Below are 25,352 nucleotides of genomic sequence, written 5' to 3'. Positions count from 1 at the left end.
TTTTAAAGCATTCTTGTGATTCTTCTTTAAACCAATGTTTCTCAACCCTGGCTGCCTACTACAACGATGTGGGGAGCTTTTGAACCATACTAGTGCAGAGACTGTTCCCCATTGTAATTCTGATTTAATCAGTCTGGGGTTTTAGAGTGAGGAGCTCTTCAGGAGATGCAAATGTGCAGACAGGGCATTGAATCACTGCAGGTCAAACGGGGCATCCCAATACCACAGTAAGAGTGAGAGGGAGCCCTGGGTGCAGCCATCTTCTTTGCAGAACAGCACTGATGTGGTCCTGGCTGATCGTAAAGTCACCCACTTCAGTTTTCAACAGTTATTACAAAATATTTCAAACATGCAGGAAATTATATGGAATTTCTATGCTCTGACCTCCAGGTTTAATGACTATTAGTATTTGGCTGTATTTCTTTTTTATTAGTTTAGAAAATATAGCTGTAAAAAAACCTGGTGGCTCTGAGTTGGGAAATTTGGGATATCTTTGGGTGAAATGTATGGAAGAGACAGGCTGCTCACTTAGGTCCCTGCTGGGTCATTTGCACTTTAGTATAAATGAGGGAACAGGGTGAAGGCAATGGGAGAGACTGAAGGTTGGGCAAAAATAGAGACGCAAGTTGGGAAAAGGGGTGCACAATGGGCATAGGGCTTAGGATGTCTATGGCAATCCCAGGTTGTCCACTGTTGACCCTGGCAATGAAGTAACAATCTTTTCACTGAGGAGTTTTTAAGAAGAAATCACTATTCGGGAGAGTGAGGAATCCCAGTTTTAGCATTCTTTGCCCCCATATGGTTTCTTTCATAGTTTTACATTACATTCCTGGGTATCCCTTTGAATGTTCCCCAATTTTTTTTTTCTTTTTTTTTTTTTTTTTGCATGATGGAATCTCACTCTGTCGCCCAGGCTGGAGTACAGTGGTGTGATCTCAGCTCACTGCAACCTCTGCCGCCCAGGTTCAAGCAATTCTCCTGCCTCAGCCTCCCAAGTAGCTGGGATTACAGGCACCTGCCACCACACCCAGCTAATTTTTGTATTTTTAGTAGAGACAGAGTTTCACTATCTTGGCCAGGCTGGTCTTGAACTCCTGACCTCATGATCCACCTGCCTCAGCCTCCCAAAGTGCTGGGATTACAGGCGTGAGCCACCGTGCCTGGCCTGTTCCCCCTATTTTTTGGGGAAATGTTGACTTCTTTGGTCCATACCTTCTTGCAACAGCATTCTGCTCCAGTACTCTCTGTATAAATGGCAGCCTGTGCCCTCTCTCACCTACGGCTGGAGAAGTCCTTTTTTTTTTTTTTTTTCTCTGCCTTTCCTTATTTGGAGTTGATGCTTTTTGACATTTCTGTCCAACAAATACTACCTTGGGTTCTGGATTATATTCCTACGGAAGCAGCTGACATTTATTTGATCCTTCCATTTAAAAATATTTATTTTAAAAAGATTGAGAAAGGTAGAATTGACTTCTAAAATACTTCAATAAATAACCACTTTCAAGTTGCCGTGATTCACTTTGGCAGAGAGATGCTATAGACAGATAACCCAGAGCAATGTCAAAAATAGACACAAACAAACCCTGCTCAATTCTGGTATCTTCCTTTCTCTTTCTTTTCACTGATTCTATTCAACATCCTGCCTTCTGCAATCTTAACACAATCTGTTAAATTATGGTATAATCAAAACCCTGTCACCCTCCATCACTTTTAACTTCAGGAAGCCTTATAATTCTTGCTTAACCATTCAACAAAACAAACATATCAGGGGATAGTCTAGCAAGCTTAGTTCTAGAAGCTTATTTATCCTTCTTTGATGTCTGTCTAAACTCATACAAAGGAACACAAGTCACTTGGCAGATATGTGGAAGTTAGGTACAGCCTTGCAACATCAGAATCACCAGGGAGCTCGCTGGAAAATGCAGAATCCCAGGCCCTACCCCAGATCTACTGAACCAGGATCTGCATTTTAACAAGAGCCCCAGATAACTGCTGTGCACATTGAGGTTTGAGAAACACTAACTTACAGCATAAAAATCAACACTTGGCCGGGCGCGGTGGCTCACGCCTGTAATCCCAGCACTTTGGGAGGCCGAGGCAGGTGAATCATGAGGTGAGGAGATTAAGACCAGCCTGGCCAAGATGGTGAAACCCCATCTCTACTAAAAATACCAAAAAATTAGCTGGGCGTGGTGGCAGGTGCCTGTAATTCCAGCTACTCAGGAGGCTGAGGCAGAGAACTGCTTGAACCTGGGAGGCGGAGGTTGCAGTGAGCCGAGATCGTGCTACTGCACTCCAGCCTGGGCAACAGAGTGAGATTGTCTCCAAAAAAAAAAAAAAAAAAAAAAAAATCAACACTTGTACCACCCAGTTCCCTCATGCAGCATTAACTTACCTGCCTAGAAAATGTGGCTTACTACTTTCGAGACTGCTTTTAGGCTCCCTCTAGGTAAGGTAGTTTTAGGGAAAAAAACCACCAATATATAAGCATTTTCTCCAGATTTCTTTTGTTAATGTGAGAGTGATAATTACAGTCTCACCAGTTTTTTTTCTTTTTTAAAGAATTTAGAGATTTTCACTTTATTTTAAAAGTATGTTCATGGTGTCATATTTTCTATTTTTCTCTTCTTCAGAGATGGGATCTTGCTATGTTGCCCAGATTGGTCTCAAATTCCTAGGTTCAAGTGATCCTCTGGCTTCGGCCTCCTGAGTAGCTGAGATTACAGATGCAAGCCATCATGCCTGGCTCCATATTTTCTATTTTCTAACTAAAATTACATATGCTAAGCAAGGGAGGGAAATACATAGAACTTCCAAGCTATAGCAAGTTCAGCTTCTTTCTAAAACTCAAATAATAGCCCCGGGATTTAGAGATGAGCAAGAGAAGGGCTTTTCTTAAGGATTCAGGAGGCAACACGGCTTTGTCCTTAAAGACTTTCATGATCATACCTTATCTTGCCAAACTTTAGCTGCCTAGAAATGTGAAGGGCTTAGAATCAGCCAGGGCTGAGTGGGGTGCAGCCAGCTTCAATATGACCCCATGAGTAGTACCTTTGGGGGGTGTCTGCTCCTAGAAGTATTACCAGACTTTTGAATAGAATCAGCTTTATTTCTGGCTCAAGATGACATCCTTGCTTTAGTAAATCCTCCTCTCCATGATCCAGCATCTCTCTCCTTGACCCATCCCCATTCCTAGCTACCCTCACTGACGCCATAGAGGTCATTCTTTGGAAGCAACTGAAATAAAAGATGTATAGCCCTTTCCGCCTCTGTCTCTCCCACCTGGTGAAAGAGGCAGACCTTCCCATTAACCTGCTCTCAGGGTGAAGTATATCGTCTTGATTACTTCAGTAAAGAGGAACATTGGAAGGAAGGTACCGGAATCAGGAATGCTGTGTGATGAAGACAAAGGGCTTCAGAGCCCTCTCCCTCCCTCTCCTGCCCTGACAGTGGTGCCCTGTTCCCATTCCCCATTTTTAAAAGTTGGAAATTTGAGGCAAAGCCTTATTGTAAAATGTTGCAGTTTCTCAGGTATTCCCAGGGTGAAATCTCACCCCTAAAATCAGAAACTTTCTCACAAGTCTGATAAATGCCAGCAGGCTCATTGTATTAGGCCGTTCTGGCACTGCCATAAAGAAATGCCCCAGACTGGGCAATTTATAAAGAACAGAGTTTCAATTGACTCACAGTTCTGCAGGCTGCACAGGAAGAATGAGGCTGGCATTTGTGGCTTCTGGGGAGGCCTCAGGAAACTTACAATCACGTCGGAAGGAAGAGGTAGGAAGCAGGCACGTCACATGACATGGCAGGAGGAGGAGAGAGAGGGGGAGGTGCCACACACTTTTAAACAACCAGATCTCGTAAGAACTCACTGTATCGCGAGGCCAGTGCATGGATGGTGCTAAACAATTTATGAGAAGTTCATCTCCATGATCCTATCACCTCCCTCCAGGCCCCAACTCCATTCTTAGGATTACAACTCAACATGAGATCTGGGCAGGCACAGAGACCTAACCTATATCACCCATGCTAACTGCTGAGGCTTCTGAAGCCCTTCGTAGGGTGCCAGAAGCCACCTGTCTGGTCATCGCACACACACCTGTTTCCATCTGAGATGACAAGGCTGATGTGGGGCCGATTGCTTCTCACCAGCCTGGCATGGGGTTCAGCTGTGTCTTTGTCAGGTGGTGCCCGGAACATTCTGGGCATGGAACATGCATTTTCTTGTGGGCAGTAAAGGTGCAGAGGCCACTTTTCTTTTTTTTTTTTTTTTTGAGACAGAGTCTCGCGCTGTTGCCCAGGCTGGAGTGCAGTGGCCGGATCTCAGCTCACTGCAAGCTCCGCCTCCCGGGTTTGCGCCATTCTCCTGCCTCAGCCTCCCGAGTAACTGGGATTACAGGCGCCCGCCAACTCACCCGGCTAGTTTTTTGTATTTTTTTAGTAGAGACGGGGTTTCACCGTGTTCGCCAGGATGGTCTCGATCTCCTGACCTCGTGATCCACCCGCCTCGGCCTCCCAAAGTGCTGGGATTACAGGCTTGAGCCACCGCGCCCGGCCTTAGAGGCCACTTTTCTTGGGTCTCCAGGTGAACCTTGAGACTGTGTTACCACTAGGAGGGCAGAGCTGTCACCCCCGATTCCTGGGGGAGACTCAAGGGTGGCACATGGGCTTGGGGATGAACAAACTCACGGAAGCCTTGTAGGAACACTCAGGGTTTCTCTCTGGCAGGAGCCAGTGTCTGTCAGAGGAAGAGACAAGCTGACAGCCTTTGGGAGAGAAGACAGCTGGGCCCCAGAGGCAGCGGAGGACCCCACGCTGACAGACACAGCTCCACCAAAACCAGAGGCAAGCTGACAGTGCCTGGAGCGCACAGTTTGCTTTGGAAAAGGCACTTGAGCTTCAAAAAGGAGAAGAAGAAACAAGTGCCCGCAGTCGGGCTGCTGGGGAAGGCCAGAAGCCAGGGTTCCTGCCAGAGTTGGGAGGGCAGTTGGTAGCTGGTTCGTGTGGGAGCCTGAGCTTTGCCTGTAGGAACAAACACTGTGGCTGCTCTTGCTAAGGGATGTAAACAGCATCTCAATGCTGGGCTGATAGTTTTTGGGTATAACTGAGTTCTTTCCATTCTACAAGGCCACTTTGGCTTCTAAGAAGGCAGCTCTAAAAAGAAGTCCCCTCTCCAATTACCTTACAGAACCCCCACTGGTGTGTGGACCCCTTCCCCTTGCTTGTGTGGGAGTCCCACCCAAGGTGCAGCCCAGCAGGGAGACAGAGCAATGTGGTTCAGTCCCGGCTGGAAGGGGTATGCACAGTGACCCCCGATGAGAGTCAAATCCATCCAGGTAGAGCAATGGCAATGAGCAGAGGGAGCCTCAGCCCAGTGCTTCCTGTGGTGGGAGGAACAACCCACCACACAACACTTTCTTTCTAGAAGCAAAGTTGTCTGTTCCACTGCCTTGTCTAAAATCTTGCTTTAGCTGCTGATTGGCTCTGAGAGGCCATCTATGGTCCTGATCCTGGTGCTCTCCATGCCCTGTGGCCTGTCCCCATTCCCCCAAAGCAGACCTTTCTTCACTCTCTCTCCCTGGGATTGTACTCCATTGTCACACTGCCCTCTGGTCCCTCACTTTTCTAAGCCTCTGTGCCCAGGGCTACCTCGGATTTCCTGCATCCATCAGGGAAGTCTCTGCCTTTGAAGTCCTGGCTCAACCAGAGGTCTGTGCAGACTGGACAATCGCATGCGTCCATCTCAGGGACAGACTCATCATCACAGCCATTGTATTCTGCACCACCCGTTAGCATAAAAAGTCTTTTGCATCTGTTTTCCCAAAGTTGCCACAGCACTTAAGATCCAGTGGGATCCAATCCCTATTTGTTACGGGAGTAAAAATTAAGTGAGGTGGGAAAGCACTCCTGAGTTGGAGCTCATGAGAAAGGAGAAGGGGAGATTCCTAATAAATGAAGGTTATTCAAGTGAACCTTGGACATTGGACTGTGTGTGCCCACTACTGTGGGTTCTTCATGTTGGCTGCCCTTTAAAACCATGTGGGAGGCTCAAGGAAGTACCCGTGTGGGGAGGGGAAGGTGGAGCGTGATGGGGGCCACAATGCACAGTGTGTCTGAGCAGCTTTGGTTGCTGACGCTAGCCTGGCATCTGTGGAATTTGATTTTTACATTTGAGTGGCTATGAAATGGGCCCTAGTACCCTTACCGGTCATGGAAAGTTCTATTCCAGGTAGGCCACTGCAGAGTATCTGTCAAGAGTTGTTCCCATTGGATTTCATTTCTTTTAAATTTCAAAAATGCCAGTATTGGGAGGCCAAGGTGGTGGATCACAAGGTCAGGAGACCAAGACCAGCCTGGCTAACATGGTGACACCCCGTCTTTACTAAAAATACAAAATTAGCCAGGCATGGTGGCACATGCCTGTAGTCCTAGCTATCCAGGAGGATGAGGAAGGGGAATAGCTAGAATCCAGGAGGTGGAGGTTGCAGTGAGCCAAGATTGTAGCACTGGACTCTAGCCTGGCCGACAGCGCAAAGACTCCGTCTCAAAAAAAAAAAAAAAAAAAAAAAAAAAAAAAAGCAGTAATGTGTTACTGTTCCGTTATTGCCCTAGAAAGGCTGTAGGAGGTGGATGGAGTTGCAGACCAGGTTCCATAGATGTCATGCATCCTGGGCAATAAGAGGTCTTCCCTCTCAGCCTCAGTATTTCCATCTGCAGGTAATAGCAAAGCCTTGGATACAGAGGTATTGGAAGAACTGAATTGTTACAACATGTGTGAAATTGTACTTCTTTAAAAGGGAGGCATAGCCAGGAAAAAACATTTCCTTTTCCATTAGTTTAGGAGTAATTTACAGTTGTTTATGATGATGACCATCTCTTTATTTCTTTGTCGCAGCTTTGAATACAGACAAAAGTTTTAAATATCCTGCTTTAACAAGAAAATATTATTCAATGTTTTAAAATAAGAAAGGTTAAAAAGAACTCACATAGTAAAAATGCAAATATTTCCCTCCTTCTCTTAAGAAGTAAAGGCTTTCAACCCTTTAACAAGTATACTCTTCTCAAGTTTTCAGGGGACAAAATAGCTAAGAAAGGGAGAGATGGCTTTGTCTGTTGAGATATGTGATGTTGAGTTTTTCCCGGGTAACAGTGAGAGGAAGAGATTTTTATCTTTTGTGTATAATCTCAGTAGAAATCATGACATTGCTTTAAATGATATTCTTGCACATGTGAAACTAATAATAGTTTGTGAGCCAAGAGGGAAAAACCAGTTTTGCCCTGAAATACGGCCAAGTTGGACTAGAAAAGCGATTGTTAAGGAAACTGTCCTTAGCTGGATTGTTCTCTTCTCGTTCTCTCTCACTCCCCCTCACTCTGCTTCTTTCTCGCTCTCTTTCTCCAGCTCTTTTCTCTCACCCTCAAGTCTAAAAATTATAACAGTATTTCAAGAAGCTAATACACTACCACAGTTTTGCTGACACTCTTAAAAATCTCTTGTAAAGAACACACCTTTGGCCCTCACAGCCAGTGAATGTTAATTGAAGAGTGGACCTTGGTAGTGTCTGGGAGAATGCTGAAAAAGACCAGAGGTGGGAAGAGTTCAAGGCCAGATGTCCAAAATGCAGGGCCAGAGTCTCCTAACTCTGACCACAAATCCTGGCTACCTGGTACAACCTAACCTTGTGAACTTGGCTTCCAGTTCCCTACCTACAAAACGGGAAAAAACAGTAAGTTCTCTTCCTTCCTGGGTGCTTGTGAGAACCAACTGGCTTCATGACTGAGACATTATTACTGAAAGCTTGTAGCATATGAGTTCCACCATGCAAAGGTGTTTGCTTGGTGTCTGATGTTAATTCCTCCTTTACAATTTGCCCAGTTCATGTGGCTGAGTGGCTCAGGTGGGCACAGGTTCTGACAGCTAAGAATGACCTGTCCAGCTTCTTTGAATGTTTTCATGTCCAATCAGATTGCTTCTGTGGTCAACAGATGAGGGATTACAGGTTGTTCTTTCATTGGGAAATGTTAGAATGTAAATAGGCACAGCCTTTTTGAAGGGGCAATTTAGTGAAATGTAACAAGAGCTTTCAAAAAAGTCCCTACCCTTTTACCCAGCAATTACATGTATAATGCTTTATATTAAAAAGGCATTCTGATATAGTGTGTACAAAGACACAGTGTGTGGGAGATGCTTATACAGCACTGTTTACAAAAACGAAAATTAAAGGATGTTAAAAATCCACAGTAAGTATGTTTTAGAGTCACTTACAATGCAGGCACCACAACGATAGTCTATATTTAGTTGACCATATTGAGTACCTACTATGTGCAGGACATCAGCTAGGGAAACATCAGTGAAGAAAACAAACAAAAGCTCTACCCCTAGGAGCTTGCTTTCTATTGCAGGAGACAGAAAATAAACAAAGCCAACATGTAATTTGCATGGCATGTTAGAAGGTAACACGTACTATGGTGGAAGTTTAATCAGGAAGGAGGAGGTGGCAGCAGAGGTGAAGGATGGGTGCCAGCACAGACTTAAAGGAGGTGGGAATGAAGGCGCTCGCTGAGAAGGGGCAATTCTGGGTGGATTTGGTGGGAGAAAGGCAAATCTGGGGAAAGAACATCCAAGTCAATAGAAGGAGTGAGTTAGGAGGCCTGGACATATGGAGCAAGTATCCATCATGTTAGAGGAACAGCATGAGGCCATCAGCAAGGTGCGTGAAGAGCAGGGAGTGAGACACACAGTAAGAGACAATGAGCCCAAAGAAATCCACAAGTCACTCCTCATTCCTGACTTGGAGAGAAGTTGATAATGAACTATCAAATAACAGTATCAGTCAACAATATATGATGATCCAATTTTAGTTATAAAACATAAGTAAACCCTCCTATTTACAGTATGTGCTCTTTTCTCCCCCACTTCTGTCTCCCCCTTCCTTCTCTCCTTCCTTTGTTCAAAACTTTAGCTTATCTGAATTTTCACATTTTCACATTTTTCTACATTGAACATACTTGTGCAACAAACAAACGGCAAAGGCTCAGGTAAAATAAATTGACAGTATTTTATTGTCTTTGGTCAAGCTGTTTGAGCACAGAATTCACTGATGTTAAAATGTGTTTACTTTTCTGAATTAGCAATAAACACCGTTTGCTTTGCAGAAATGTTAAAACAGTGGAAGAGCTCAAATTGGGAAGTTACTTTAAAGGTGAGTGTTGTCTTAGAGAAAGAGTAGGTTGGTTTCCACAAGTTAGGCCACACCCAAAATACACGTTCTCTGCATTTCTACTGGTGAAAGTTCCCCAGGGTGGATCTGAAAAGTGCCATGTGTATGGAAACCACATGGAAACAGAGGGATAAAGGTGGAGAGCTCCTCCCACCCCCACACATGTATCTACAGACATGTTCAAACTCATCTGTAATCATAAGAGCGTTGACCTTGACTTCACTGTAAAATTTTGAAGATTGAAAATGCTTCAGGACTGGAGTGTTCCAGTTTAATTTGAATTATTTGGATAATTGACTCAACCAGGAACAAACAGAATTTCAAGTTAGGATTTCAAATCCAGTTGTTAAAAATCTTTCTAAAAAGCGAGCTCCCTTCTCTATGTTGGTGAGTGTGCTGTGCTGGACACAGTTCAGTCTTTGATGATATAGGTGCCCTGGGATGTAACTGGGTCATTATTCTATTCTTAAAGTTATTTATTTCTTCTTTAAAACCCTACAAGAGTAGTGTAAGTAGCATATCTGCCTTCTGAAGTAACACATATGCTTGGCATTAAAAATTTATAAAATCATTAAATTGTTTATTACAGTTTTTCATATCCTCTTAGAAGCAAGGGACAGGAAAACCAGCTTACTAATTTATTGTGTTTTTTTTCTTAATTATCCCAATTTTGTAGCTAGAAAACCTGATATAGAGAGAAGTAAAATAACTCATATAATAGAGTTCAGTGTCTGTCAAACTCATCCTATAGAACCACATGACTCCAGGTGAATTCCAATCTCTCAGGCTCCTAGAAGGGAAATATGGTTATATCCAAGGGCATGAGGACTCAGGTTTTGAAGATCTTTAAAGCAACCCAGAAGAACAATGTCAATACAGAAAGACCAGAAATCAGTGACCTGGACTGTGCTCCAATTTTTATATGGCTTAGAGAAGTGAATGTTACTTCCCTTGTCCCATCTGAAACACAAATTTATTCCTTCTCCATCATTTAAATATCACATCTGAGTGACATCTAGAATGGATGTTTTTGCCAGTACAAGTTACTAAGAAAAGAAGAAAGCTCTTTCCCATGTGACATCTCCCCTCTGACCTACATAACAGTATTTTGGTGTTTTATTTCTTGTACAGTGGTTCCTCACTGCATTCATAGAAACGGCTACAATGTGCCTACATGGAATAATAGATTCTGTATTATTTTTCCAAAGACAACTATTTTTAATAGTTTTAATAGTTTCTAGTAGTTCTCAGTACACTTTAACGATTATAGAAATATTATTCAAATATCACATATTGAATGGCCCTTCCATGAAACTCCTTGAAGAGACACATAGGGGATGCAATAATGTATAGTCTGACCCTTGTTGGCAAAGGAGTTTGCATCTGGCAGAGAGGAAAAGTGTACAGGAAGGCACCAGCCCACAGGGTGGCTGCAAAAGAAACCCCACAGACAGTGCCCGTGGTGATAAGATAAAAGCTCAAGCCTGAGAACATGACTTTGCATTTTGGTGGCATTTTCAAATATCCTTTCAACTGACATCTCAAATTCAATGACCTGGACATCTAACTCAAGAAGTCACCTAGTTTATTGTTTTGATTTCTCTGACATGACAGCATATAAATTACCCTTCCTTCCTTTTAAAACAATTCCAGGGTGTCAGAACCTCTGTTTTTAGCAAGTCCCTCTTGCACATATCTTAAGCCCATTTTTTTTTCCTTTCTCTTTATTAGAAACAATTGTCTGCAATTCCTTTTCAGGTGCTAAGAGCTTCAACGTCCTACTCAGTGTTTTTTCTTTCTTTGCCAACTCAGTGAGATCCCTCTTGTCTTTTCTCATGATATGATTTGGCTGTATCCCCACTCAAATCTCACCTTGAATTGTAATAATCCCCATGTGTCAAGGGTGGGGCCAGGTGGAGATAACTGAACCATGGGGGTAGTTTCCCCCATACTGTTCTCATGGTAGTGAATAAGTCTCATGAGATCTGATGGTTTTGTAAAGGGGAGTTCCCCCACACAAGCTCTCTTGCCTGTCACCATGTAAGATGTGCCTTTGCTCTTCTTTCATCTTCCACCACGATTGTGAGGCCTCCCCAGCCATGTGGAACTGTGAGTCCACTAAACCTCTTTCCTTTATAAATCACCCAGTCTCAGGTATGTCTTTATTAGCAGCATAAGAATGGACTAATTCATCATGCAATTGACCATTGTATGGAATCTTGGGGTGCCTTAAGGGGACAGAGTGATTGGATCTGTTTTGTGGTTGGAATATGAAGCATAAATGACTCAGTCAGATTACCAACGTCTGAAACGACATGGGAAGAAGCCAGGACAGACACACAGGGCTCCTCACTCTGTTTATCACTCTCCATGTGTAAGTCCTGCCTTATTTTAGCAATATCAACAGTTCATCTGGAAATTTAAAAAAAACAAAGAAGCAACTTGAGTCCAGATTCTTTACCTGAAGAAAGAAATGAACTACAACAATACTTGCACATTGCAAGGACTCAGGTAGTCAAATGAGGTTATGATTTTTCTCCAGGACACCCAGGGTCTGTCTTTAGTGCTAACAGCCTCCTGACACCTACTTTGTAATAAAAGGACAATTTACTTTGTATTGGTTGAGAGTACCAAAAAAAATCCAGTATTGTTGAATAACTGATCATTTTAAGAAAACCTTATTAATGCAATGAAAATATTGGGGGTGTATTTGAAAATGGCTGGTGGGTTTTAATTAAATTCTCCCATCCCACAACAGTTTTTTGGGTTGCTGAAACCACAATGTCATCCCTTCTATCAGCTGCTCTAAAGTCCAGGTTTCACACTCTTTGTGGGTGGGCTATTGTGAATGACTTCGGTATTGTTTGGGTGATTTATAACCCAGGGATTTTCAGGTGAAATATACCTCCTGATGCAGGATCCCATGTTCTAGCTATTATCCCAGTGGACAAGATAACCACTTTGTACTTCCCATGAGAGCTGAATCTCACAAAAGACTCAGCCTTGCTAACTTAAAATAAACTCCACTTATGCACATGACAGGAATAGAGAAGACTATCTCAGTGGTGCCAGCCAAATCAACAATTTCCCTGAAAAATAAAGTTCATTACAGCAAGGTATTTTTGTTCTTTTTTTTTTTTTTTGGTATGATTTTGTGGTCTTGAAAAAATTATCTTCACTTACTTGGAAGTTCTAGACTGACCCACACTTATCACTATACTGAAGTAGTGGGCTGTGCCATAAAGATTATTTGCAGACTAAGGTGGGTTCCACGTAAACCCCATTTTATATTTTTACCATAGACTCCTTGTTTTCATGGGGTCTCCATTCATGCTGCTTGGGAGCCAGGCTAAATTCCCAGTGACTTCTATCAAAGCATAAGTGAGTTTTACTTCATGGGCAGAGAGAAGGTTTGTAGTTTGACAGATATGACTGAATGACTAGGAGATGAACATCAAGTAACATTGTTTTTGCACATGAGAAAAAGAGGAGTCTTGTCTACTCTCTGCTCCAGATCACAAAATAAAATGGTCCCATCATATTCAGGATTAACACATTTCCCATTCACAGCAAATCCCCAAAAACATGCTCTTAAACTCTGCCAGCCAAAACCTTGCACGTGAAAGTGACAATACACCACAGCCCTATCTGGCTGCTGCAGCGGCTCACCTAGCTCTCTGCCCAGCACCGCTATTTATTCACTGGAACAACCTCAACACTCTGCGCCTGGACTGCAGCCACGTGCGCTCCCTCTGGCCCATGCAGCGTGGTGTGAGAGCTTTCTTTGGGCAGAATCCATCATCAGCCTGCTCTCTCGGCTCATGAGTGATTATCTGCTCTCAGCACTACTGATGGCACTAAAGTGGGTCCATTTTTCTATTACTTGTTTACTGCTTTGCACATGCTTAGGGTTTCTTGCCTTCTCATCAGTGTCCTAGCTGTGTGTCCTAATCCCAGTATTTAACCCTGTCTTGCTCATGACGGCCAGATTTAAATCCCTGTATTTCCTCCCACTTGCCCCCAATCAAAGCAGTCGCTTCTCCAAGAGCTATGAGCTCACGTACCATGCCAATGTGCGGCGCTCTGATTTCCATGGTGTGGTAGACCATACCCCTGCCTGATCAATCCTCATTGCCAACATGCCCCATATATGGGTAATGGCAAAACCACAACTACTTTTGCACCAACCTATAGGTGGGTTCCTCATTGGAAAGCCCTCCTTTCTCCTGGGAAAACCTTACTAAGCAACAAAACACTACTCTTCTTCCAAGACTCCTTCACATTTCCCCACATCCCTGGATGTTTTCTGCAGATACCAGCCCTTATTAATGTTCTCCTCCCTCACTTAAAGTCTAGTACCATTCTCTCGTGTAATGCTATGCTTCTTTGTGTACATTATTGTTTCATCAATACTCTCATTTTCTAAGTTTAAGGCCTCTGGGAAGTGAAATCAGGACTTTTTTTTTTTCCTATGTCCCCTTGTCTTCTTTAGATAGTAGGTACTTAGCAGAGATTTGTTGACTGACTAACCCAAGAAGCTAAGACAATTCTGGACATAGCTATGAAAGGCCAGTTTCTGGCAATATGAAGGTGGTCAGGAGATGTTTTGAATGAAAGTAAATGTTATATAATTATTCCTCACTTGACTGCATGAAGGTCTGCTGTGATAAGCCCTCTATTCAATTTTCTTAATATGGGTTTTCTCAAGAGTACAACATTCTTATTCACTGATAGTGTCTTTTATTTAAAGGATAATAAATGAGACTACTAATTTTGAAAAGAACAAAGAAACTTCAGGATGGATTAACTATAATTCCAAAATACTAAGCAGTTTATTTAAATAACCTGCATAACAGAGAATCCAGTCCTTGCTTTGTGCTCATAATCTTTGCAACTTAGTGTGATCATGCATATTTTTTCTGATGGACCAAAAGCTTTTTGTTTTTGCTTTTCCCCTGCGCCTAGACATTGGGTCCAGGTTAAATCTGCCTTGGCAGTGGGCATTCTGGCATTCCATCTCTAGTTGCGACTCTGCATGGCTCTTGCATGAGCATGCACTCAGAGGTCTTTATTGTGGGAAGAAGGCTGTGAGAAGGGGCATTGTGTCTGGGTTCCTCCTTAAAGCAGATCTGAGGGACACCTAAGCCACCCTTTACAGTGCATCAGAATCCCTGGAGGGGATGGGCAGATGATTGGCCCTGTCCTCAGGGTTCCTGATCCAGTAGATTGGGGGTAGGTTTGAGAATTTGCATTTGTAGCCAGCTTCCTGGTGATACTGCTGCTGGTTCAAGGACATACTTTGGGAACCACTGACCTCAGCTGATTTTCATCAGCTCTGATGCCTCCTTTTGCCCACAGAGACACCACCTGTGGTCAGTCAAGGTGACATGTGAAGTGTGGGCTTGGGCCCAACACTCCTTGAGTGCTGATAAAAAAAAAAAAAAAAAGGGCCACCGCCTAATTTGGCCTTTCTTCCAATGAAAGAATCCCTCTTATGACAACACATAATGTCATAGGTTCTTTATTTGCCCTCCTCTTTCTGCCCTCTCTTTATATGCTTTACTGCTGTGGGCCTAGCCACCCCAGAAGGGCTAATGAAAATTCAAGAGCGTGAATATGTTTAGGGTATTCAGTGGGGAGACCTTGGGAGACAGCTGAAGAGGAAGGAATCTACCCCTTCTTTGCCATTATTGAAACTGGATTTCTTGAGAGTAGGAATTACATGTTAGTAGCACTATATTTTACATGTTAGAGACGTCTAAGAATCTGAAGTGTGCTCTGCCTAACTCGTCATAGAGTCTTGGCTCTGAAAAGACTGTAAGGTGATGCAAAAGCCTCCAAAGAGAGATTTCGTTCCCTGTCTTTTGACTGAAGGTAGCTTGTTGACAACATAAAGCAAGGGTAAAGCTTTTCCGTGAGCAGTGGGTCCTGTACCCTGCCTCTTCTCGGTCATGTGATCACTGCATTCCAGACCCACTCTCATAGACCACAAGGTTCGTGTAGGGACTGAGATGTCATTTTTGGTTAAATGTGATTCATTTCTTTTTTTTTTTTTGAGATGGAGTCTCGCTCTGTCGCCCAGGCTGGAGTGCAGTGGCCGGATCTCAGCTCACTGCAAGCTCCGCCTCCCGGGTTTACGCCATTCTCCTGCCTCAGCCTCCCGAGTAGCTGGACTACAGGCGCCCGCCACCTCGCCCAGCTAGTTTTTGTATTTTTTTTAGTAGAGACGGGGTTTCACATGTTAGCCAGGATGGTCTCAATCTCCTGACCTCGTGATCCGCCCGTCTCGGCCTCCCAAAGTGCTGGGATTACAGGCTTGAGCCACCGCGCCCGGCCGATTCATTTCTTTTATAGAGAAATGATGGCTCCCTAAGTCAAAGCAATGGCCCCATAGAGTGGTGAGGTCCAGTCTGATTTGCTGACTGATGCTGAAGGGCACTGTTTCTCTCACAGCCATTAGAAGTGCTCCGTGTTGGCAGAGACTTTGAAATACGTGAACTCCAACCCCAGTTCCTAGCTTTCTCAGCTTCTTTATGTTCTAGTGACAAAGAATTCAGAACTGTGAAAACGCAGAGAAGACAGATCATATTCCCTCTGTCCCGCTCTGACTACTGAAAATGATTTCTTATGTTGAACCAAAATATGTCACTTTGTAGCTTCTACTGCTGGGCCCCACTTTTATCCCTGAGAGCCCGGCAGAACAATTATAATCTTTCCTTCATCTTCAAACAGCAAGATGCCTGAAAACAACTATCATAGCTCCTCCTCCACATATTCTCCAGGGAAAACACCCCTAATTCTTTCGTCTACTCTAATATTACACAGTTTGGACTCACCTACTGTCCTGCCTATTCCCTTCTGCACATAGATTGTTGGATTACATCCCTTTTAAATTGAAATGATTGAATGTGGCAGTGAAATAAATCCTCTCCTCAAAAACATTCTCTTCATTAAACAGAAGTTCCACTAGGAGACATTATTTACTTTGGAATGGCAAGATATTTGAAGAAGTCAAGAGTTTTCTAATCCGGTATTACTGCCCCATGGAAGGATTAACATGCATTACTGGTATTTACTATTTCAGTTTCCTAATGTTTTCCCCTGCATGAGTGTAGGTGGCTGTGATATCTGAGTTAGGGAAATGGAAAAGATGTAAGAGAACTAGAAGCATTATGGATCACCACCCTGTTTCTTCTGGTTCTTCCTCTCATAGTCTTCTCATACATTTCTCCCTGACATTTCTCTTTTCCAGGTTGTAAGTTTGGCATTAAAGCCGTTCTTTTGCTTCTAGTGAAAAGGTATGGAAGTTAGTTTCCAACTCTTCTCCTTGAGGGAAGCAGAGGTTCTCAAACACTACTTACAAATTACATGGTCTATTTTCAGGAGAACAATGACTATTAGTAGATTAATTCAACCTAAACTTACAGCATGTGTCTAACCTATAGACATTTATGTGATTTAAAACAAAATGCAAATTGCTAGTCAACAGCAAGTGCCAGATATTAGAAGACAGCATCTAATTCTTCAGCATTCTTAGACACAGTGTGGGTGTAATTGTCAGCATTAGAACATTGCTTTTGAGCATGGGTTGTAAAGTTGGCTTTTCTCCTTTGTGTCTACTTTAACAGATCAGCTAACAGAAATCAAACAATATATATTTGCATCTCTTTTGTTAAGAACCATCTACACCTACTCCAAAAGTCAAAATATCCCAATTAATTTGTTTTAAAAAATACACCACTAAAGAATGATTCAAGGGCACCAGGAAATATTATCTCTACCAGGAATCTTTTCACCACGGGGACAAATCATTTCCTCTGCCTTACTATATTCCTGATTTACATTAGCTGTATTTCTTTGTTGCCAGACATTTATATTGGGCATGCATACCAAAGACTCCAGTGTGTTCACCCTACCAGTTTCCCCTCCTCCTGGATATAGAGCTGAACTACAATTTGCAGCTACTCTTGCAGTTAGGGTATGACCATAGAATATGAATAGGAGTGATATACATTACTTCCAGGCCCGGATCATTAAAATCTTCCACATAATCATCTACTCTCCCTCTTTCCTTGTCTGCTAGTTGGATATCACCACTCAGGAGATATTAGAAGCCACGTGCTAAAGACGACAAAGTGTCCACAGCCTGGGTCCTTGTATGGCATCAACCAATTAGATTTATGTGAATGACAGAACTCTTCTATTTTGCTAAATTAGTGAGATTTAGAAATTTTCTGTTTCAAGAGCTTTCTAATTAATATAGTATACACACTCATCAAGAACTGAAGTTATTGCCACATTGCAATAAATGAATAACAACATCTGCTATTTATAAAGTGCCTACTTTGTGCTGGACATTGTACTAAGAACTTTTTTTTGGAGACAGAGTCTGGAGTGCAGTGGTGTGGATCTCAGCTCACTGCAACATCTGCCTCCCAGGTTCAAGCAATTCTTGTGCCTCAGCCTCCTGAGTAGCTGGGACTATAGGCATGCGCCACCACACCTGGCTGATTTTTGTATTTTTAGTAGAGATGGGGTTTTGTCACATTGGCCAGGCTGGTCTCAAGTTATCTCCTGGCCTCAAGTGATTCACCCACCTTGGCCTCCCAAAGTGCTGGGATTATGGGCATAAGCCACTGCTCCTGGTGTGTGCTAAGAACTTTATTTACATTATCACGTCAATCCTTATAACATTTCTATTGTTATGAAATGTCACTCTTATTGTTACTATTCTCTTATTGTTATTATTTTATGATAACATAAAATATTATGTTACTCTTATTGTTTACTATTACTCTTTTTTTTTTTTTTTTGAGACGGAGTCTTGCTCTGTCGCCCAGGCTGGAGTGCAATGGCCGGATCTCAGCTCACTGCAAGCTCCGCCTCCCGGGTTCACGCCATTCTCCTGCCTCAGCCTCGTGAGTAGCTGGGACTACAGGCACCCGCCACCATGCCCGGCTAGTTTTTTGTATTTTTTAGTAGAGACGGGGTTTCACCGTGTTAGCCAGGATGGTCTCGATCTCCTGACCTCGTGATCCACCCGTCTCGGCCTCCCAAAGTGCTGGGATTACAGGCTTGAGCCACCGTGCCCGGCCTACTGTTACTCTTATTGTTATTATTTTATGATAGGGAAACCAAGGCATAAAGTTGATTAAGGTCACACAGTTAGCATAGTGGATTACATAATTGCCTCCAATTGTTCTCTTCCCTCCCTGAAAGATTAGGTACCTCCACCTGTTGCTGCACGGCTTTCAGTGCTTCACTGTGGGAGAAATATACATCTCCTTCCCACTGATCATTGGCACTGGTGTGACATGTGAATTGTCTGACCAATGGAATGTGAGTGGATAACTTGTGCCATATGTGAGCAGGAATGTTAAGGGCCATTGCTTAACTTGGGAGTCTCCTTTTCCTTTGATACTGGGATGGAGCATTCCAGACCAGATCGGTTCTTGATCTTGAATTCCAGAATGAAGACGACACAGGGGGCAGAGCCACAGCTGATCAGCAGAGGCACAGAGCTCCAGGGAATAATACCCGTTTGTTTTGTAAGCCACTGAGATGCTGGGGTTGCTGTTACTGCACCAAACTTAGCAAATACTGACAGATACACCTAGACCTTGATGCAGATTCAGTTAGCGAGAAACATCAGAGCCTGTGGTCTTAATCACGGAGCAATACGGCCTACCAAGCATGTTGTCAAACTTGCACAAGTTCTTGCTAGATGATACAAGAGGAATTTAGAGCATCACTAAAAAAATCAATGGATAAGAAAAAAGTAGATGTCTGTAAGTTTAAAGAGGAAACTGCCACAGTATTTAAACTTAATTTATAGATATGTCTCTCACATTGCATATACTACCTTCAGATTTAGTCCACCAGAACAGTTGTTGGCAAAGACATAGATCTTTTTAGCTACCGATGCACTTTCTGGTTCCTTTTATAAGGATTTCATGTCGGAAACCACATCTCTGTGACTGGGAATAAGATCAGTGATGCATGTTAGCCAAAATCTATTCACTAAAAGAATCACCAGTACTGTATGATTCCTGGTCCTAAGCACAGCCATACAGAAAAAAATGAGAAACATGAGACTCAAGGAAAGAATGGGTTTAATCTGACTTGGATACATTTGTATAGACATAAATTAAAAAGTCACTTGGTTAAAATTTAGGATTAATTTTACACATTGTAATTGGGAAAATTGATCGATGGCCTTACTGCATTCCAGATAAAATACAGATCTGAATGACGATTCGAACATTGCACCCTGCACAAAATCATTCTCTGAGGTTTGTGTAAACAATAATTCAATTTGGTAACAAATAAATAAATGAATATTTCCAATTGATTAGCAGGTGTGGTTAGATCAAAGCTACAGTTTAGAGAGGATACAGACTATTCTTTTAATGATGAGACTGCTCTTTGAGAAAAATAAATTCACTATTATTTAAAGTTATTAAAATGATAGCAAGTATATGTATATTCTAGTCCTTTGCCAGAGGAAATTCAGAATACCATTAGAGCATTAACTGCAATTGTGATTATCTCTTCTTTTTACTGGAGCCTAATTATTTCTAGAAATAATTATTTAAAATGCATTTTAAAATGTATTTTTATCCTAAACAGCTACATTTTATTTTTCTATCTCTCCAAACACTTTTACTACAATTAAAAAGAAAACTCTAATTCAACAAAAGTGTTTTGATGATTTTTCAACTTAACTGCCAATTTCCCCCTTACTGGTATTACCAAATTTAATAATTTTGTAAAACTCCAGAATGAAGCAATTGTCTTTTGGTACTTAAATGTCAATTATTGAAGATAAAGTGAAGAAACAATAAATGCCATCTCAATAAGCTATACATCCAAATTAACTGAATCTAAACATCTTAATTCCACCAAACTTAAAGTTCTAATACAATGAACTTAGAAAAACCAACCTTACTTTGAAAAGTATTATCACTTTAAAGCTGGTAGCAATAAGGAACTGCCTTTTCCCCTCACTTTCTTCCTTCCTCCTACTCTGCCTATCTCTGGTCCATTTCCATTTCCATATTACCTACATATCATTTGATAAAGGAAGAAGTGGTGAAAAAGAGAAGAGCTTCACCTTATCTGCCTGCCTTTCCATAAAGAAGGTTTATCTTGTTTTCATTAAGGTTTACATGGTCAACACTAAACCTTTGAGGACAGCACATTTTCTACCTGCGAAAATCCGTGAATGGGGTTAAGACTCCATAAGGGTATTTTATTTTTAATCTCCAGTGAATTTTTTTCTATCACTTCTTAAATAACTATTGTAATTTTTTCCCCTATAAAGTAGAGGTAGACTGAGATGATAGGGAGAAATACGAGACTGAATTAAAAGTCCTTCTATGTTCTCAAGGGAAACAGTTCATGTAAGTCCTCTGTATTAAATAAAGACCTGTGTCACAAAAAGGAAAACACTACATACCAATGTTTAGACAATACCTAGATGAGGTAACTACTGTTTAGGCAATACCTAGATGAGGTATCAAAATGACTTTTTTAAAATAGCAAAATGCAACCAAGTAAATGGGGGCAAATTTTCACAATTTGCTCTCCTTAACAAATCTTATTTGAAATGAGTAAACCAATTATTTTTGAGTATGCTATTGACTGCAAAGGGCATAGTGACACTTTGTTCATCAATAGGAAGAAAGCAAGTCATAGTTCGGTGCATAAGAACTGAATATGTGAGCATGGAATCTACCAGAAGTAAAGATTATTGACTGAGTAATTTCATATACCTAGATTATTGACCCCACCCCCCTTTTTTAATTTATAAGAGAAATTGAACTTTAGAACTCAGAAATACTTTGTTTATCTAACAGTCTATATTCTTGTATAGCTTCATCCTCATAATGAATGTCTACTTCCTTTCTGCTGATAATATCAGAAGGAACAAATCCCAGGGAACAGCTGCTTTGTTTAATACTCCATGCATCACTTCTTCTGTCTACTTTAGGTAGCAACCCTTTCATCAACTAAATTACGGATAAACTTGCCAATACCTATCAGGAACTGAAATGTAAGAAATAGTGTAATAACTCATCCTTTTGCTTAGGTTTGAAATAGATTGCTCTGTCTTCACTAGCAATCATTTGAAAAGACTGGAAGGTATAAACACACGGCTTTAACCACATCCTGAGTGCTCAGCATGCAATATCTTTAGAAACAACATGTCACACTTAGAAAGCCCAGCAAGGAAAACCAGGATCATATCTTGTTTACCATTAAAAATAACAAACCAGAACCAGCTCAAGACCTCATACACGAGTGCATCCACAAAACAGGAAAGCAGCCAGGGATACTGGTGAAGAATTATCAACATTTCCAACCAGTTGCCAAACCTTGCCTGGACTCTGCAATTCAAATTGTACCTTGTAACACCTGGATGGCAATCTTACAGGCATTCCATATAAAATATGACTGTCACCTTCCTGTATTATTTTTCCTCTTCATATCAGTACAGTGGTGTGGTGGGGGACCTACTACAAAGGATGAGAGCAGGACAAAGACCAGCTTCCGGTAAAGTGAGAGCAGAGGGCTTGATGGACTTACCTGTTTTCCCTGTATAAATGTTGAAATGGAACTGGAATGGTAATAAATCCTCCCCTCCTGCAGTTTCTTCCTTGTTTGTATTAAGAGAAGTGACTCCTTTCGGTTTCTTGGTTTCTTATGCCTGCAACCTAGGAAATGTAGCCACCTTGCTCACACACAGGCTTGAAGATGTGATCACTGGCTCTCATCTTGCTAACACACTCTCTCTCCTTTTGGGAGCTCACCAGTGTCATTTTGATTTCTTCCAGGTCTAGAATGAGAGGAAACTATTTCTCCACCCTCTTGAGTCCTAGGACCCTTAGAAAGAACTTGGTTGGGCCGGACACGGTGGCTCACGCCTGTCATCCCAGCACTCTGGGAGGCTGAGGCAGGCGGATCACAAGGTTAGGAGTTCGAGACCAGCCTGACCAACATGGTGAAACCCCATCTCTACTAAAAATACAAAAGTTAGCTGGGCGTGGTGGTGCGCACCTGTAATCCCAGCTACTCAGGAGGCTGAGGCAGGAGAATTGCTTGAAACCAGGAGGCGGAGTTTGCAGTTAGCCAAGATAGAGCCACCGCACTCTAGCCTGGGTGACAGAGCGAGACTCCATCTCAAAAAAAAAAAAAAAAAAAAAAAAAAAAGAAAGCACGAACGAACAAGCGAACTTGGTTGGCTGGCCTCTCGCTGACCAGGGTGCTTCCACAGCTCCCTTCTGCCATCTATGCCCAACAAAAAGTTAAAGAGAGAAGCATGAGAGGGCAAGGGATGCATGCTTTTGAAAGCCAAAGGGACTCAGCTGAAACTAGCAACCCTCGTCAGGGACAGATCACAGTGTGTGTGAGAGTGTGTGTGTGTGTCTGTCTGTCTGTCTGTGTCTGTGTCTGTCTGTGAGCGCGCACGTCCTTTTTCTCCCCCTGAGGACGGAATCCTGTCTCCACTCTCAGTTCAGCTCAGGTCTTTCCCTGTCCCAGTGTTCTTGATTCTGAATAGTTTCCCCGATGCACCGCCATGCATAAAATGGATGATTTGCAAGCTTCTTTGCCTCACGTAATTCCGTGGGTAATTTGATATCCAGCTTCTGCACGAGCCAAAGACTCGTTTCTTTATAGAAAGTGATTGACCTCCAGCGACCAAGAAGTGGGTACCGTTCGCTGGGGGCTGCAGACCGGTGAGGCTGCACCCGCGGCTCCTGGGCTCTGGCCTTGGTGCTGAATCCGGAACCCGCTCGGGAACCACCACCTCGGCGGCCCCCGGGCAACTTACGGGAGGTTTGAGGGACACCGACCAGCTCTGGGCGCCCTCTCGAGCGTCGCCGTCAGGGAGTTGGGCACAACTGATGCCCTGGGACCCGCCACAGGGCAAGCGGCTGGCTTATTCCCTTGCCTGGAGCCGGGAAAGTTTTGTCCAATTTTTTTCCCCTGTAACTGGAGCTGCGGTCTTCCCTCCCACCTGGGTCGCCATGGAGACTCGAGCTCTTTCTCTTTCTCCAGGCAAAATGGGCGAAGCTCAGTTAGCTCAGCCCTGACTGTAGCAAGCCCTTTTTTCTCCCTAAGCAGTTCCTGGACATCACCCTTCTCCGTTTTTTTTTTCAGCAAAAGAAAGGCAGGCAGGGAACAGGGCTAGCAGGATGTGGCACTGCCCCCGGTACCGTGGGGCTCCCCGGGACCGACAGACTTTGGATAACAGCAGTTGGGAAACACTCTAAACATATAATACATCTCCAACTCCCAAACACTGGAGTTGTGGTGTTTTGTTTTGTTTTTTTCTCTTCCTTTTTTTTTTTTTTTGTTTTTGGAGGCGGAATTCTTTGGAAAATTCTGGTATTTTGTTTTTCCACTAACCTCACCCTGTCTCTGTGGCTGTTTCTATTAAGATATATTTTTCCCCTGAGAATCTCTCCATATTGCACCTAGTACAACAGATGTACCTGTGGATCCACTGGGCTTTTATTGGGTTTTGGGAATACTGATGTTATTTCACTTAAAAACTAATCCAAGCTTAATGTCTTGATGAAAATGAAAATATATCCACAGGGAAGCAAATATCCACAGCCACCCAGTCCCCTATATGCCACACACATCTCATTTTATCTAAAGCGTCTTTTCTTCCCTTCCAATTACAAAATAATTCAGTTTACTCCTAGGGAGATCTTCCTATTCACTGTTTTGAGTCATCATATCACATCTTCGGTTTTACGGATAGAGAACAGTTAGGAGTTACAGTATTCTGTTTCCCATTCTCCGCATGTTTGTCCCCAACCCTCACTTTTCCTCCCTCTCGTGTTGTCTCCTCTCCATGCAAAGCAGAACAAGAAGACTGCCTTCCACAAAGACAATGGGCTTTTCCCAACTGTAAATGACTACACCACAAGCCGCCCCTGCCAGTTAATCAGTGCATTTCGTCTTTGCCAGCGGATGTTGAAATGATGTCTGCAATAACTGACTGGGTTTCTGCGAGCCCAAGGATGCAGACCCCTCCTCCCCCCGCCCCCCGTGCGAGTTTCAGTCGCTAATGAAAACCGTATGAAACAGATTCCCCTTCTGTTATGTAACCGGCTTCTCCCTCGCCTTTCGGCTGACTTGGGTACAATGTTTCTCATGAGAGTGGAGATGCCTGGGGCGACGGCGGAGCTGGGGAAGGGGACGCGGGGAAAAGGGGACCCGAGAGCACGGAACGCCTCGCCCAGGTGGACGCCAGCTCCTCGCCTGCGATCAGCTCAGCGCACCGCTTACCTGGCTGCGGACGGGGTGGCTTCACTCAATCATGATCTCCTCTCTCGAAACGGAGCAAGACTGAACAATTCACTACACGACGGATGGCGAGGGAAGGAAATGCAAAAAAGAAAAGGAAAAGAAAAAAACTGGAATCAGGTGGTCAAATTTCACATCAGCCCCGAGAGGCTGTTAGGAGACTCCATTCTTGCTCGCAGCTGCTCCTGCTCCAGGTCCGGCTTCCCGGCGCCCGCGGGTCTCCACCCCTCCGCCCGCCCAGCCTCTCCAGCCAGGTGCAGCCGTCTCCGGACTGGCTCCCTCCGGCCGAGCGCGGAGAGCAGGGCTGGGCACCGGGGCCAAAGGAGGGGCGGAGGGGCACGCGTTTGGGCAGGGACGGGGGAGGGAGACTGGGTGGAATGAAGCGGGGAAAGATAAGAGTGGCAGAAGTAAAAAAAAATCCCCGGTTAGGAGAAAAGTGATGGACCACGCAGAGAGACGTCATGAAATCCGCAGATTCAATGAATGCTACTCAATTCCAGCCGACTGGCTCAACCCCGCTGGCAGCGCACGAAGCGACGCGGCTCCAAGATAAAAGCGAGCGCAGCGCCGCGTGCTGGGGAAAAGGCCGCACAGCGCCGGCGCGGTCCGGGAGGAAGGGGCGGGGGCGGGCAGGACAGAGCCACAGACCCAGAGACGCCCAGCCCGCGGCCCACACCCGCTAGCGTCTCAGCGCGCCGAGGACCGGGCTTGGTGGGGGTGGGCTAGGCACAAACCAACAAGCATCCCCCGCCTCTCCAACATGACACTGGAAACGTGGGTGCTCCATGCTGGGGGAATCTTTTGGGTTTT

The 25,352-nt window shown here is 43.5% G+C and overlaps 1 protein-coding gene across 1 annotated transcript in view; it reads right to left on the bottom strand.

Moving 5' to 3' along the window:
• Positions 1–25,093, bottom strand: part of KCNJ6 (potassium inwardly rectifying channel subfamily J member 6) — a 309,305-nt gene extending 284,212 nt beyond the window's left edge. Inside the window, exon 1 of the mRNA XM_001083031.4 lies at positions 24,525–25,093. The gene's annotated coding sequence lies outside the window, so the exon portion shown is untranslated. The remainder of the gene's footprint in view (positions 1–24,524) is intronic.
• Between the last annotated feature and the right edge of the window lie 259 nt (positions 25,094–25,352).

Source organism: Macaca mulatta, chromosome 3, assembly GCF_049350105.2.
Source record: "Macaca mulatta isolate MMU2019108-1 chromosome 3, T2T-MMU8v2.0, whole genome shotgun sequence".
Taxonomy (NCBI): domain Eukaryota; kingdom Metazoa; phylum Chordata; class Mammalia; order Primates; family Cercopithecidae; genus Macaca; species Macaca mulatta.
The sequence above is the reverse complement of the archived record's forward strand: the minus strand, read 5'-3'. Positions and strand labels throughout refer to the sequence as shown.